Source organism: Rutidosis leptorrhynchoides, chromosome 1 (assembly GCF_046630445.1).
Source record: "Rutidosis leptorrhynchoides isolate AG116_Rl617_1_P2 chromosome 1, CSIRO_AGI_Rlap_v1, whole genome shotgun sequence".
Classification (NCBI taxonomy): Eukaryota; Viridiplantae; Streptophyta; class Magnoliopsida; order Asterales; family Asteraceae; genus Rutidosis; species Rutidosis leptorrhynchoides.
In genome coordinates, this window is record NC_092333.1 from 161133440 (window position 1) to 161151426 (window position 17987).

Consider the following 17987-nt stretch of genomic DNA (forward strand, 5'->3'; position numbering starts at 1 on the left):
ATATACGAACCAACCCCAAAATCACCTCTAAAATTCGCAATTTTCCACCGTAATTCGTCATTTTTCTTGCTCTAATCATGCCTAGATTCTCATTCTTCAGCAAAATAGTAAAAATTACACCCCTAAACTCTATAAATTCCTAGTTTTTGTGATAATTACCAATTTTTTTACCTAATGCAATTTTGTTAATTTCTAGTGTAATTAGTGTTAAATTGTTAGTATTTTATGCATGTATAACCTAGATTGATGCTATTTAACATGATTTGAAGCCAAAAACTTCAAAATTTTTAGAAATCTAGGGTTTGTGTTCTTGAGCAATTTGGGGCTTTTTGATATAAACAGGTTATGGCTAATTTTTGTCATGAATTATTGCTAAATTGAGTAGTGTAACATGTTTAGATAGTTAAATGATCCAAACATTGATTCTAAACATGATTTTTGGAGATTAAAGTGGACTTTTTAAGTCCAATATTCATGAACTTGATTAATTTGATATATTTGCCATTTGAGACTTGTTTAATTATTAGTAATGACTAATTTGACATGTTATTTGAGTTAAATGCTTATGAATTTTGTATACATTTTCATATGTGCTTATTTGAAAAGTGTAGAATTGTGAAAAATTGTGAAAATGTGTATAAGTTTAATTTTGATTTAACATGTTATAGTGATTATTTTAAGTTGTTATTTTCCTAACACTAATGCATATTTGGATGCACAAATTTTGTGTTTAATGTGTTTTGCAGAAAGTAGATACGGGAGGTTCAGGAGCATCATCATCTAGACGACCAGCACCAGCACCAGAACCAGAACCAGAACCAGAAATGCAACACGAACAAGAACAACAACAAGAACCACAACAACAGCCTGATTAGCACATACCTTATTATGATCCGGTACAGTTTGTTGATGAATTCATAGTATTCCCAATGAGGCCGCCAGTAGAATTCCCAACGATTCCTGAGCACACTCTGCATCCTAATCTAAGATTTGATAGGAGATAGAGAGATTACGAGACATATCAAAGGAACAAATTCAAATTGGTAACAAAAAATATAGAGGTGCCAAGGGTAATCGATTGGGCCCCTTTGGAAACGGTCCATCTAGCTGACCGTGTTAGACAGCTTTTGGTACAAAGGTATGGCAGTTCTTCTTTTACAGATTGGGAACGTCTTTTCACCATTCGTAGACCTGTATATAAGGAATGGTGTGTTGAGTTGATGAGTACTGTATCACTTGATACAAATATAGTTAGAATAGATGATAGAAGATTTCTTAGGTTTATCCTTGGTGGTAGGATGTACAGAATGTCCATGCTGGACATGGCCAGGGCCTTACAGATATATACTCCCGGTGAGTTGCTATTACCCGATTGTACAAATTTGATTCATTATGGTGAAAGGGTAGATAGTAACTTTGACGCTGACGCCATTTGGAGGCGTATGTCACATTTTGATGTTTTTACACGAGCAGGAGGACACTCCTATACACATATTGACAGAGCTGAGCTTCGTATTATTCATAGATTTTTAGCTAACTCGATTACACAGAGAGGTCACAATAAAGAAAAAATTACCTTACATGATTTATTCTACCTAAAGTGTATTCGGGATCCTAGAAGCTTTGTCAATATCCCTTACTGTGTTGCTTTTTATTTATCTAAAATGGTAGAGGGAATGCAGGACGGGAGTATAATAGGAGGAGGTATTTTTGTTACTCTCATTGGAGAGTATTTAGGTGTTGATAGGAACCAAGGGGGTCCATTACAGCTGATAATGCTAAAAACGAACATATATTTCATAGCATTATTCCTCAAGAAAGACAAGCTTTTAGTTGCAATTGTTCTATTTACAAGAGATATTCGTTTAAATAATAAAAGGTGAAGACAAAAGACAGATTCGACGAATTGAAGACGCAAACGACCAAAAAGCTCAAAAGTACAAAAGACAATCAAAACGGTTCCAATTATTGATAAGAAACGTCTCGAAATCACAAGAGTACAAGATTCAAAACGCAAAGTACAAGATATTAAATTATACGCGAGGACGTTCGAAAATCCGGAACCGGGACCAGAGTCAACTCTTAACGCTCGACGCAACGGACTAAAAATTACAAGTTAACTATGTATATAAATATAATATAATATATAATTAATAATATTAATTATATATATATTATATATATATTATTAAAACCGTCGGCAGCAAGAAACTCCAAGGGTGTGAGCTGTAAATACATCCTCCGCGACTCGCGGAGTTTAAAGGGGTTTTTGCCGCGAGTCGCGGAGCCCCAAATTTCAACTCTGGCTATAAAGCCAACCGAATTCTGATCAAATTTCATATCTTATTTCATCTCTCTCTCAATATATACGTAATATATATATATAATTTATATTTTAATTTTAATTTTAATTTTAAATCCTAATAATAAGGGTATGTTAGCGAATGTTGTAAGGGTGTAAGTCGAAATTCTGTCCGTGTAATGCTACGCTATTTTTAATCATTGTAAGTTATGTTCAACCTTTTTATATTAATGTCTCGTAGCTAAGTTATTATTATGCTTATTTAAAACGAAGTAATCATGATGTTGGGCTAATTACTAAAATTGGGTAATTGGACTTTGTACCATAATTGGGGTTTGGACAAAAGAACGACACTTGTGGAAACTAGACTATGGGCTATTAATGGGCTTTATATTTGTTTAACTAAATGAAAGTTTGTTAATGTTAATATAAAGATTTACAATTGGGCGTCCCTATAAATTACCATATACACTCGATCGGACACGATGGGCGGGGTATTTATATGTACGAATAATCGTTCATTTAACCGGACACGGGAATGGATTAATAGCCACTAGAATAATTAAAACAGGGGTGAAATTACATTCAAGGGTAATTGGTGTAATTGTTAACAAAGTAGTAAAATATTGGTTTACACGCAGTCGATAACCTGGTGTATTCATTAAACAAAGTATTAAAACCTTGTTACAATTCGAATCCCCAATTAGTTGGAATATTTAACTTCGGGTATAATAATAATTTGATGAGGACACTCGCAATTTATATTTATGACTGATGGACTGTTATGGACAAAAACCAGACGGACATATTGAATAATCCAGGACAAAGGACAATTAACCCATGGGCATAAAACTAAAATCAACACGTCAAACATCATGATTACGGAAGTTTAAATAAGCATAATTCTTTTATTTCATATTTAATTTCCTTTATTTTATATTTAATTGCACTTCTAATTATCGCATTTTTATTTATTGTTATTTAATCATACTTTTAATTATCGTACTTTTTTATTATTCGCAATTTCATTATCGTTATTTACTTTACACTTTAATTTAAGTCTTGTATTTATTTTATATTTTACATTAGGTTTTAACTGCGACTAAAATCTTAAAATCGACAAACCGGTCATTAAACGGTAAAAACCCCCCTTTATAATAATAATATTACTTATATATATATTTGTATTTTTAATAAAAGTAAACTAATATAGCGTTGAGCTTTGTTTAAAGATTTCCCTGTGGAACGAACCGGACTTACTAAAAACTACACTACTGTACGATTAGGTACACTGCCTATAAGTGTTGTAGCAAGGTTTAAGTATATCCATTCTATAAATAAATAAATATCTTGTGTAAAATTGTATCGTATTTAATAGTTTTTCCTAGTAAAATATAAGCTATTTTATATACTACCCCGCTGCACATCAAGTATTTTTGGCGCCGCTGCCGGGGAACTATCTTAAAAGTCGGAAGCGCAACGCTAATATAAAAAAAAAAAAGATTTTTAGTTACTTTTATTAAAAGTCGTTTTTGTAAAAATACGTTTTAAATATTCGAAAATATAAAAAGAAAAACAAAAATATAAGTATTTTTAAGATTTTGTTAAATATTTAAGTTTTATAAGTTTCTTTATTTTTATTTTAGTTTATAAAAATATAAGTTTTAATATCTTTTATTTAATTAAAAAATAGAAAACAGAAAAATTAAAAAAAAAAAAATAAAGAAAACGCGTAAAAAATTGAAAGCTGTCAATAGAATTTCTGAACCCCGCGACTCGCGGGGTTTTCTTCTTTAATTGCCGCGACTCGCGGAGCCACTCTGACACGCGAACAGGAAGCCCTAAACCAGCATTAATTACGGGATATTATTAATTATAATTATTATTTAACCTAATTATTATTATTATTATTATTAGTTTTAGTTTTATTTTTACTTTTTATTTAATTTATGTATTTAGTATTAATTAGTTTTATTAAATTGTAAAATTAATAGTTTAATAAAATAAATAATATAAAAATAATATTTTTATAAAAATTGTACTTTTTACAACTTTTTGTATATTTTTATATTTTGTACCTTTTTAATCGTTGTAGCGTAATATTTGTATTTTTTAGCTCATTTTTAATTTTAAACTTAGTTTTTTGCTATAGTTATTTTTACTCCTAGATTTTTAGGCTTTGCCGTAAAATTCCTTAAGTGCTTTTTCTTTAGACTAAGATTTAGGTGCTTTAGAATTTTGCGACGCCTTTTTAAGTTTTAGTTTCTTTTTAAGTTATTTCCATTTGGGATTTAGTTTTTCCTGTAAGCTTTAATATTTTTAGACACCTTTTACTATGTACCAATTATCATTCCAATTAGTAATTTCAATTTGCGATTATAATTTTAAGTTAGTTGTAGTAATAAGGTTAGGTTAGTCAAGTATTTTTAAGTTTTTATAAGTTTCTTTTATTTTTCCGTCACCTTTTATTTTTCAACCATTTTTTTTTTTCGACCTTTTGCGACGAACTCTTTTTCTCTCTTATTTCTCGCCATCCTAGTTTTTAGGACATAGATTTTTATTCTACTTCTTATCTAAATTTCTTAAAATTACGAAAATTTATTTTAAGTGGTTAAATTGATAGACATTAAAATTTTATGGTTCGTAGTAATAGTTGGATTTGTACGTGGACCGGGTTATTGGAGCCAAACAGTCCTCAATTATATTGAGACCAAACGAATCCTGCCCCTCTGCTGCATCTTTTGGCTATTCGAAACGTGGGCAAAATCAGAAAAGTCTATTGATTGGATAACTTATTATAATTTTTCTTTCCTTTTAAAAACTAATAGGATATTCAGTGAATGCACCGAGCAAGACGTTCATCACCTTTTGTACGTTCACCACCTATAACTAGATCAAGACATCGTTTAACAAATATAACCGCCGTTGATTTTTCTTTAGAATCGTCATCCAGTCGACCAAGTACTTCAGTTCAAATTACCGATAATCCATTTTTTGAACCCGACCTCACAATTGAGAATCCGGAAAATATTCAGGAACGGTTCATAGATCCTGAACCACTAAACTTTCCTCCGGAACCACCAATCATTCAAACAGAGATTGTTGAGGAACGAACTATTAAATCAGAACCATCTAGTGATACCGATTCAACAAATTCAATTATGGAGAATCTGGAACCTTTAAGTATGGAAGACCGAATGAGAGCTAAACGCACTGGCCAAGGTCACGCAATTACTCATCCAGACATTAATGCGCCAGATTATGAAATCAAAGGACAAATTCTACACATGGTGACTAATCAATGCCAATTTAGTGGTGCGCCGAAGGAAGATCCAAATGAACATCTACGTACCTTTAATAGGATCTGCACACTATTTAAAATACGAGAAGTGGAGGATGAACAGATATATCTCATGTTATTTCCCTGGACTTTAAAGGGAGAAGCCAAAGATTGGTTGGAATCGTTACCTGAAGGGGCGATTGATACATGGGATGTTTTAATTGACAAATTTCTTAAACAATTCTTTCCTGCATCTAAAGCCGTAAGACTTCAAGCAGAAATTGTTACGTTCACACAGAAACCAAATGAAACTCTATATGAGGCGTGGACAAGATATGGAAAGTTATTAAGAGGATGTCCGCAACATGGTTTAGACACCTGTCAAATAGTACAAATATTCTACCGAGGATGCGACATCACTACAAGAAAAGACATAGATATAGCAGCTGGTGGTTCTATTATGAAGAAAACCGAAACTGATGCTTACAAAATTATTGATAACACTGCTTCCCACTCACATGAGTGGCACCAAGAAAAAGATATCATTAGATCATCTAAAGCAGCTAGAGCCGATTCTAGCCATGACTTAGATTCCATTTCCGCAAAGATAGATGCTTTCGAGAGACGAATGGAAAAGATGACTAAAGATATTCATTCAATACGAATTAGTTGTGAGCAGTGTGGAGGACCACATTTGACAAAAGATTGTCTCAGTATTGAATTAATAATGGAACAAAGAGAGAATATTTCATACATAAACCAAAGGCCTGGAAATAATTATCAGAATAATTATCAACCGCCAAGACCGATTTACAATCAAAACCAGAATTATAACCGAAATATTCCATACAACAACCAACAAGGTCCTAGCAATCAACAAGTATCCAATAATACTTACAATCAGCAAAGACCTAATTTTCAAAACAAACCACCACAACAAACCGATGATAAAAAGCCGAATTTAGAAGATATGATGACGAAGCTAGTTGAAACTCAAACGCAGTTTTTCACATCTCAAAAACAAACAAATGAACAAAATGCTCAAGCATTTAGAAATCAACAAGCTTCTATTCAAAATCTGGAACAAGAAGTAAGTAACCTAGCAAGGTTAATAGGTGAAAGAAAACCGGGAAGTCTACCTAGTGATACAAACGCTAACCCCCGGAATGAAACAGCTAAAGCTATTACCACAAGAAGTGGTACAACACTTAAACCACCTGAAATACCTGTAACTTCTGATGAAACCATTCCTACTCCACAAGAACCACAACCTGATCAAGATAAGGAAAAAGAACCGGTAGTTGAAAAGGTTAATGAAGATAACACAGTTAAGGATAAACCTTATGTTAAACCATACCAACCACCGCTTCCTTACCCGAGTAAAATGAAGAAAGAAAAACTTGAAGCCGAGCAATCCAAATTCTTGGATATGTTTAAACAGATAAATGTAAATCTTCCTTTCATTGATGTGATTTCAGGAATGCCAAGGTATGCTAAATTCTTGAAAGATCTAATCACGAATAGAAAGAAAATGGAAGAACTCTCGGCTGTTACTATGAATGCCAATTGTTCAGCAGTGCTGTTGAATAAGATACCAGAAAAACTATCTGATCCAGGAAGTTTCACAATTCCATGTTTTCTGGGTAGTCTTAGTTCAATAGAAGCATTGGCAGACTTAGGTGCTAGTATAAATCTAATGCCGTATTTACTATACGCTAAACTAGACCTTGGAGAATTGAAACCAACCAGAATAAGCATACAACTAGCCGATAGATCAATAAAATATCCTAGAGGGATAATGGAGAATATGCTAGTTAAAGTTGGTACTTTAGTATTTCCAGTAGATTTTGTTGTTTTGGACATGGAAGAAGATTCTCAAGTTCCTCTCATATTAGGAAGACCATTCTTAAACACGGCTAAAGCAATGATAGACGTGTTCGGTAAGAAACTGACCCTAAGTATAGAGGATGAGAGTGTTACCTTTTCAGTGGATAGAGCAATGCAACAACCACAATCTGCAGATGATACATGTTATTATATTCAAACTATAGATGCACATGCAGAATTATTAGAAGAATTTTCAGAATTACAAGGAACAGGAGAATGTTCTTTAGGAGAAGGTAATGAACCAATTGATGAAGCTGAAATGTTAGCTACACTTATAGCTAATGGATATGAACCAACAACAGAAGAAATTCAAATGCTAAAAGAAGAAGACAGATATCGATATAAATCATCGATAGAAGAACCTCCGAAATTAGAGTTAAAGCCACTTCCAAACCATTTGGAATACGCTTATTTACATGGTGAATCTGAATTACCTGTAATAATATCGTCTTCTCTTACTGAAAATGAGAAATCACAACTCATTTCTGTGTTGAAAGCTCATAAACCAGCCATTGCATGGAAGATTCATGATATTAAAGGAATAAGTCCTTCGTATTGCACACATAAAATCCTTATGGAAGAAGGTCATAAAACGTATGTGCAACGCCAACGAAGACTAAATCCTAATATGCAAGATGTAGTTAAGAAAGAGATTATTAAACTGCTAGATGCAGGTTTGATATATCCAATTTCTGATAGTCCATGGGTAAGCCCAGTTCAATGCGTGCCTAAGAAGGGTGGCATGACTGTCATTACAAATGAGAAAAATGAGCTTATTCCTACTAGGACTGTAACAGCATGGCGTGTATGTATTGATTATAGAAAATTAAATGACGCCACCAGAAAAGATCACTTTCCCTTACCTTTCATAGATCAAATGTTGGAAAGATTAGCCGGAAATAGTTACTATTATTTTCTAGATGGATTTTCCGGATATTTTCAAATTCCAATAGCACCCGAGGATCAAGAGAAAACCACATTCACGTGCCCTTATGGTACTTTTGCTTACAAACGCATGCCATTTGGACTTTGTAACGCCCCTGCAACCTTTCAAAGGTGCATGATGGCGATTTTTCACGACATGATAGAAGAATGCATGGAAGTATTCATGGATGACTTTTCAGTCTTCAGTGATACATTTAAATCATGTCTAGTTAATCTGGAACGAATGCTAATTAGATGCGAAAAATCAAATCTAGTACTTAATTGGGAGAAATGCCATTTCATGGTTAAAGAAGGCATCGTTCTTGGACATAAAATTTCAAAAGAAGGAATTGAAGTGGATAGAGCTAAAGTAGATGTAATTGCTAAACTTCCACATCCCACAAATGTTAGAGGAATTAGGAGTTTTCTAGGGCATGCCGGTTTTTACCGACGTTTCATAAAAGATTTTTCTAAAATTGCCACTCCTATGAATAAACTCCTAGAAAAGGATGCGCCATTCATCTTTTCAGATGAATGTATCAAATCTTTTAATATTCTTAAAGAAAAACTCACTAATGCGCCGATCATGATAACACCAAATTGGAATCTACCATTTGAACTAATGTGCGATGCAAGTGATTTTGCAATGGGAGCCGTTTTAGGACAAAGGATTGAAAAACGATTTCAACCTATATATTATGCTAGTAAGACATTACAAGGAGCACAAACGAACTATACAACTACTGAAAAAGAACTCCTTGCTATTGTCTTTGCTTTTGACAAATTTCGATCATATCTCGTTCTAGCAAAAACGGTGGTCTATACCGACCATTCTGCTCTTAGATACCTATTTTCAAAACAAGATGCTAAACCAAGATTAATCCGTTGGATCTTACTCTTACAAGAGTTTGATATTGAAATCCGAGATAAAAGAGGAGCAGAAAATCTCGCCGCTGATCATCTTTCTCGTCTTGAAAATCCCGAATTAGAAGTTCTAAATGAATCAGCCATACAAGACAACTTTCCTGATGAATATCTATTGAAGATAGATTATAAAGAAATCCCATGGTTTGCAGACTATGCAAACTACTTAGTTTGTGGATTCCTTGAAAAAGGATTATCATACCAAAGACGAAAGAAATTCTTCAGTGATATAAAACACTATTTCTGGGAAGATCCACATCTGTTTAAAAGTTGTCCCGATGGAATAATACGCCGATGTGTATTTGGAGATGAAGCTAGTAAAATTTTAAACCATTGTCACACAGGACCAACAGGAGGGCATTATGGGCCTCAATTAACAGCAAGAAAAGTTTATGAAGCTGGATTCTATTGGCCTACAATTTACAAAGACGCACACCTTCTTTGCAAATCCTGTGATGCATGTCAAAGGGCCGGAAAAATAAGTCAACGTGATGAAATGCCACAAAATGTCATCCAAGTATGTGAAGTATTTGACATTTGGGGTATTGACTTTATGGGTCCATTTCCAAAATCTCATAATAATTTATATATACTCGTAGCCATTGATTATGTATCTAAATGGGCGGAAGCACAAGCTCTCCCAACTAACGATGCACGAGTTGTAGTCAACTTTTTAAAACGTCTTTTTGCAAGGTTTGGAACACCGAAAGCTTTAATAAGTGATCGGGGTACTCATTTCTGTAATAATCAACTTGAGAAAGTTCTTAAAAGATATGGAGTAACTCATAAAATCTCCACCGCATATCATCCACAAACAAGTGGACAAGTTGAAAATACCAACCGAGCTTTAAAACGTATTCTAGAGAAAACCGTAGGATCAAATCCGAAGGAATGGTCCATTAAATTGGAGGATGCACTCTGGGCTTTTAGAACAGCCTACAAAACTCCAATTGGAACCACACCTTTTAGACCTGTTTATGGAAAAGCATGTCATCTTCCAGTAGAAATTGAACACAAAGCATTTTGGGCTTTGAAGACATGTAATCTTGATTTACATGAAGCCGGACGTCTACGATTAAGTCAACTAAACGAATTAGAAGAATTAAGACATGAAGCATACGAAAATTCGTTAATCTATAAAGAAAGAACGAAGAAATGGCATGATAAAAGAATCAGAAGTTCAAAAGAATTTAAAGAAGGAGACAGAGTTCTTCTTTTCAATTCACGATTCAAGCTATTTCCTGGAAAATTGAAATCAAGATGGTCTGGACCATTCATAGTCAAAAGAGTTTTCCCATACGGAACGATAGAATTGATAAATTCAAATGGGATTGAATTTAAAGTTAATGGTCACAGAGTTAAACATTACATACATGGTCCGATGGAAGTCGACAACGAAGTTAATCACAATTTCGACACCACAGCTAACTAAGTGTGGGGAGAATCAAGTCTTTAAAGGATAATATGTATTTCTGTTAGAGTTAGATTGTCTGTTTTCGTGTAGTTCTCGAAAATGGAACACGTATGGTCTTTCCCTAGCAGACCCTACAGAACTAGTCTTCTCCCCCCATTCTGAATTTTTATTTTTTTTAGGTTTTTACAAAATGAAGACTGCCTGTGAACTAAACCATGGTCTAATGCTACACGCTTTGATCACTAAAAGAAATAATGACATACTACCAAGTGAATTAGTATCAGTAATCAGAGAAAGAATGGACGGAGTTAGAAAAGGATCCAGATGCGAAGATAATAAGTTACAATTTGGTAAAGGAAAATCAAAATCCGCAGCGAAAAGAAGAGCACGACACCTAGAACGATGTCACAAATGCGGAAAATGGTCACATGGAGGTAAATGTTCAAATAATCAAACCTATTCAAATACCGAATTTGTTACTTTATGCAGAGACGGACCGTTCATATGTTTAGAAGAAAAGACAATGAATGCTCGAGGTTACGCCTATGCAGCCATGGAAAACCAATTAAACCGACTATCTTATGAATGGAATAGATCATATAACTAAGAAATCTATTTCACAGGTATGTCTGTACAGTTTTTATTTTTATTTTTTATTTTTAACCTTTTGATAATAAACGCTAATTTGTTCGCTAAAAAGTATTAAATTGGTATTGAATAAAATTAGGTTTGGCGACCGAAATTATTGATATCATTCAAAAATTTATTACATCACTGCGAAATTTAACGTTTATTCTTAAGGTATAAATATCTTTAATCAATCAAACCAAAATATTTCAAAAATTCGTCATGAGTTAAATTAGGTCTTTGAACCGAAATTACTTTACCGAAAAGAGGGGCGCATATTTTTGATAATATTTGATTGATTAAAGTGGGATAAAAAGACAAAAAGATTTTTAATTTTATTTTTACCATGTTTTTAAAATTAATATTTAAATCTTAAATTAATATTGTAAACTTTGTAAAAACAATATATTTAAAATTGTAAATATTTGAAAAATTAATATAAGTTTGATATGAATTTATAAATTTGTAAATTAAGTTTGGTGTGAATTTTTAATTTTAAAAAAAAATATGAAATTTTTAATTTTATGCATTTCAAATTTTGAGTTTGGTGTGAATTTTTAATTTTTAATTTTTAATTTTGAATTTTATATTTAAGTTGTGTGAATTTAAAAACAAAAATTTACTTTATCTCATTAAGTTAAAAATATGATTTTTAAAAATTCGTCGTAAGTTGAAGACTAGGTCTTTGAACCGAAATTGCTTTACCCGAGGGAGGGACGAGAACTTTTATTATCATTATTTTTAATCTTATTGATTTAAAGTATGCCAAAAACATTAAAAAACCCAAAAATCTTAGCTTTTAAAACAATCGCTACAAAAAGACAAATTTTAAAATTTTGTCGAGGGACGGACTAGGACATCGATCCGAAACGACCTCGTCCTAAATAACAAGGGAAACAAAATTTTAAAATTAATTTCTTAATTGTTTTATAAGTTAAAGATTATAAAAAAAAAAAAAAAAAAAAGAGTAAACTCCGCGACTCGCGGAGTTTGAAGTACAAAACCTCCGCGACTCGCGGAGGGACCAAAAATCATAAAAAAAATAAAATGAGCTGCACGATCAGTTCACTTCCCCCACACTCCACACCCGAAAAACACTGTGAAATAGCTGCGAAAAAACCCGAAAATCACCCCCAAAAATCTCAATTTTTAACCGTTAATCACCAAATTTTTTGCTAAAATCATGTTAAGAAGGATGCTATCTAAGAATTTCTCAAGAAAAACGGTAAATTTCTACACCTAAACACCATTTAATTCGAAATTAGGTGTTCTTGAGCTAATTTTTCCCCAATTTGATTTTGATGCTTTTTAGTGTAATTAGACTTAAATTGTTTATGTATTATGCTTGTATAACCTAGATTGATGCTGTTTAACATGATTAGAAGCCTTAAACTTCAAATTTTGAATAATCTAGGGTTTGTGTTCTTGAGCAATTTGGGGCTTTTTGATATAAACAGGTTATGGCCGATTTTTGTCATGAATTGTTGCTAAATTGAGTAATGTAACATGTTTAGGTAGTTAAATGATCCAAACTTTGAGCCTAAACATGATTTTGAGAATTAAAGTGGACTTTTTCAAGTCCAAAATTCATGAACTTGATTTTTGAAAGATAATGCCATTTGAGACTTGTTTAATTGCTAGTAATGATTATTTTGACATGTTATTTGAGTTGAATGCTTATGAACTTGGCAAAAATTTTCGTATATGCTTATTTGAAAAAGTGTAGATTTGATAAAAATGTGAAAATAAGCTTAAGTTTGATATAAATTGATAATGTCATTGTAATTATTTTGATTGATGATTTTGCTGACACTAATGCATATTTGGATGCACAAAAATTGTGTTTGATGTGTTTTGCAGAATGAAAGGGGTGAATCTTCATCCCAAGCCCGCCATGCTCCTGCTGAGAACTTGGAATAACAGGAGGTAGATAACTACTACAAGCAGGATGTACCTCATCCAGTCATGAACTTTTCCGATATGCATTTGGAAGAGTTGCACCCGAACCTGAGATTTGACAGACTTTGGATAGATTATCCAAAATATCAACGGGGTTTGCATACTCTTCATTCCAAGGTTGTTGAGGTACCGAGGGTCATAGAATGGGGACCCTTAGAAGCTGTAGAATTGGCCGGGCCAATTAGGGAATTACTGGTACAGAGGTATGGTAATTCTTCTTTTAATGACTGGATATGTTTATTCACCATACGCAGACCTGTATATAAAGTATGGTGTGAAGAGTTGTTATGTAGTATAGAGTTGAATGATCGGGTAGCTAGTTTAACCGATCGTTCTTTTATTAGATTTTTGTTAGGCGGTTCGATGCGCCACATGTCTTTACTGGACATGGCTCAGGCTTTACGTATATATACGCCTGAGGAGTTAGCGTCTGCCGATTGTAGAGGATTGATACTAAACGGTAGAAAGATAGATGAGAATTTTGATACACACGGTGTGTGGAGTCAAATGACAAGCCATCACCGTTTCAAAGGGGGAAACTACTCTTATTTGGATATAGATAGAGCCGAATTAAGAGTAATACATAGGTTTTTAGCTAATTCGATTACACAAAGGGGTAAAAACAAAGAAAAGGTAAATGAACAAGATTTGTTTTACCATATGTGTATTCGAGACCCACAGAGCGCTGTAAGTATACCATATTGTGTGGGTTATTATTTATCAGCTATGGTTCGGGGGATGCGTCCACATAGCATAATAGGAGGTGGTATTTTTATTACTTTGATTGGTGAATATCTCGGTGTGGATATAAGTCGGGGGGGATTATTAGTAGAAGAACCAGAACCCCGCGACACTATAGGTTTAAATGTATACCATGGTGCGAAAGTTTTGAAGCGGCGAAATAACGCCGCAGTACGATACCATGGTAGACATCCACAGGTGGAGAGAAACCAGGAGCAAGGTAATGTAGGAGGGGGGAATGATATGCAAGAAATGCATAGGTTTATAGCTTCTCAGGAATACAAAAATGCTAGACAGAGAGCATTTGAAGATTGGCAAGTTCATCAGAACCAGATCATAGCGCATTGCCAACATATAGGTAGAAACTATATTCCTACACCGAAACCCATCTTCCCTCCTTGGTCGATAGAGATGCAGCCACCATATCCTACGTATGACCCTGCCGAAGCATTCTATAGCACTTATGGTTATGCCTGGAACCCCTATTGGTACCAATATCATCCTTAGTTTACTTATTATTATTTTTTTTTATTTTGTAATTTGTAATTATTGATACATTTAATATTTTTGTTAATATTGTAATCATTTTTATAATTATCTAACTTTTATTCTTAGACTTTAATAATTTTTGAATGTGGGGTAATATACCAAACTTCAAAAATATGTATATATGTTTGCAGTTTATCTTATGTACACAACAGGGTAAAACAACGCATTTTCAAAGACTGGCATTAAGTTCAGCAAAAGCAACTAATTTTGACGACAAGATGCAAAATATATGTGAAATAACAACAAGACGGAATGAACAAATGATGTGCACCATTTATCATTCAGCAAACAAACGCCAATATATTTGGAAACTTTGGTAAAAATTTAATCATTTTCACACAAATCACCCTCAATAATTTAAATTGTTACTGATTTCTTGCAAATGAGGGCATTGCAAGATCTTAAGTGTGGGAAGGGGTTAAATTCTTTCGGATTTTAAAATTTTTTACTTTATACATTTGGTTACCATTAAAAATACTAGTAAAGCAGTAGTTGTATTAGAATCTAGTGCTCTCTGATAAAAAAGAACAGCCCTAGTCTTATATACTGACTACCCAATTCTAGTAAAAATTTTCAATTAAATGAATTCAAATCATGTTTATACATATTTATGAACGATAAAACTAGGTTTTAACACCGAAATTATTGTTACCTCGGAAAGGACATAAATTGAGAAACAAATTAAAATGTTAAAATTCATTTAAAATGGAATAGAGGACGATAAAAAGGAAAATAAAAGCCAAGTGTGGGAAAATTTACCAAGTTATCTTAAACATATGTCACATATATCTGTAACAAATAACTGAAAATACTTTTGCTTTGGACTAAACTAAACTGTTTTACCCAATGAAAGAAAAGAAGAGATGGATCTACACGATGAATCAATTCCATCATTAAAAGGAAGTAAAGTCTTCCGAAAAAGAAACGCGCTTCTTGATTTAGGTCAAGAAGTTGTCGTTCAGACCAGCTGTAGGTTGACGAAAAATCTAGAAAAGTCAACACTAAAATCAGCAGGAAATCCACGGACCTCAGCATTAAACAGGGTCGCCAAGTGGTCAGATTTATCCTAACCATGAGAAGGATTTATCTCGTACAATGGGGGGGCACCATGCAAATTAGCTTCATAAGACTAATGAATCAGATCCCCAGAAAGGATAATCTCCTTAAAGATTAAAAATCAGCTTTTAAGACTGATATTACTCAATCCTAGAGATTGACATTAAAGATTGAGAATTCAAACTCATGGAATTCAATGATATCTAAACTCGAGCTTAAACGAGAAAATATTTTGATAAAAAAATTACAAACCGATTTGTTTTCTGAAAACCCTATTTTCAATGCGTTCATTACCATTGAACGTAAAATCCTAGGAATTCACCTGGAATTCATTAGGTCACCTGAACTAAATCGGGTGTCAACCGTAAGAACGGTGGTTGCATAGCATGGTCAAAGACAGGACCTTGTGCCAGACCGAAAAATTATAAGGGTGAGCTTTACTATTGCTCCTACCAAGGATAGAAATTGCGTCCGACACGTTATAGACCATAATCAAAAGCATGTCACGGGACATTGCCTTAACAGTTGCTTGTTCAACGCTTTCCTTTACAACCGGACGGTAGTTTACCGAAAGGTAATATACGGGACAAGTAAACTGGACGTGTTGCTTTCCAAGTACAAGGTTAGCAAGTGGGTGACACAAAACCGCAAGTTTTGAGCTAAAATTTTCAAATCTGAAACCCACCAAACCCACAAAAATATTTTGCAAACACCGGTAAAGGGTTATTCCGGAAAACTTATCTAGGGTAAAAACTAGATTTCAAAAGATCAAATGTTTTCATAAAGATCCAATTTCTTTAATGGATCTAAATTTTTATAGTCATGTGGGACTGTAAACCATATCGTTACTACCATTGTTTATACCGCCGTATAGAAATCACTGATGTACAAAGTGTGAAGAATAAAGAAGTGATTCTAGTATTTCAAGACAATATTGCTTGAGGACAAGCAACGCTCAAGTGTGGGAATATTTGATAATGCTAAAAACGAACATATATTTCATAGCATTATTCCTCAAGAAAGACAAGCTTTTAGTTGCAATTGTTCTATTTACAAGAGATATTCGTTTAAATAATAAAAGGTGAAGACAAAAGACAGATTCGACGAATTGAAGACGCAAACGACCAAAAAGCTCAAAAGTACAAAAGACAATCAAAAAGGTTCCAATTATTGATAAGAAACGTCTCGAAATCACAAGAGTACAAGATTCAAAACGCAAAGTACAAGATATTAAATTATACGCGAGGACGTTCGAAAATCCGGAACCGGGACCAGAGTCAACTCTTAACGCTCGACGCAACGGACTAAAAATTACAAGTTAACTATGTATATAAATATAATATAATATATAATTAATAATATTAATTATATATATATTATATATATATTATTAAAACCGTCGGCAGCAAGAAACTCCAAGGGTGTGAGCTGTAAATACATCCTCCGCGACTCGCGGAGTTTAAAGGGGTTTTTGCCGCGAGTCGCGGAGCCCCAAATTTCAACTCTGGCTATAAAGCCAACCGAATTCTGATCAAATTTCATATCTTATTTCATCTCTCTCTCAATATATACGTAATATATATATATAATTTATATTTTAATTTTAATTTTAATTTTAAATCCTAATAATAAGGGTATGTTAGCGAATGTTGTAAGGGTGTAAGTCGAAATTCTGTCCGTGTAACGCTACGCTATTTTTAATCATTGTAAGTTATGTTCAACCTTTTTATATTAATGTCTCGTAGCTAAGTTATTATTATGCTTATTTAAAACGAAGTAATCATGATGTTGGGCTAATTACTAAAATTGGGTAATTGGGCTTTGTACCATAATTGGGGTTTGGACAAAAGAACGACACTTGTTGAAACTAGACTATGGGCTATTAATGGGCTTTATATTTGTTTAACTAAATGAAAGTTTGTTAATGTTAATATAAAGATTTACAATTGGGCGTCCCTATAAATTACCATATACACTCGATCGGACACGATGGGCGGGGTATTTATATGTACGAATAATCGTTCATTTAACCGGACACGGGAATGGATTAATAGCCACTAGAATAATTAAAACAGGGGTGAAATTACATTCAAGGGTAATTGGTGTAATTGTTAACAAAGTAGTAAAACATTGGTTTACACGCAGTCGATAACCTGGTGTATTCATTAAATAAAGTATTAAAACCTTGTTACAATTCGAATCCCCAATTAGTTGGAATATTTAACTTCGGGTATAATAATAATTTGATGAGGACACTCGCAATTTATATTTATGACTGATGGACTGTTATGGACAAAAACCAGACGGACATATTGAATAATCCA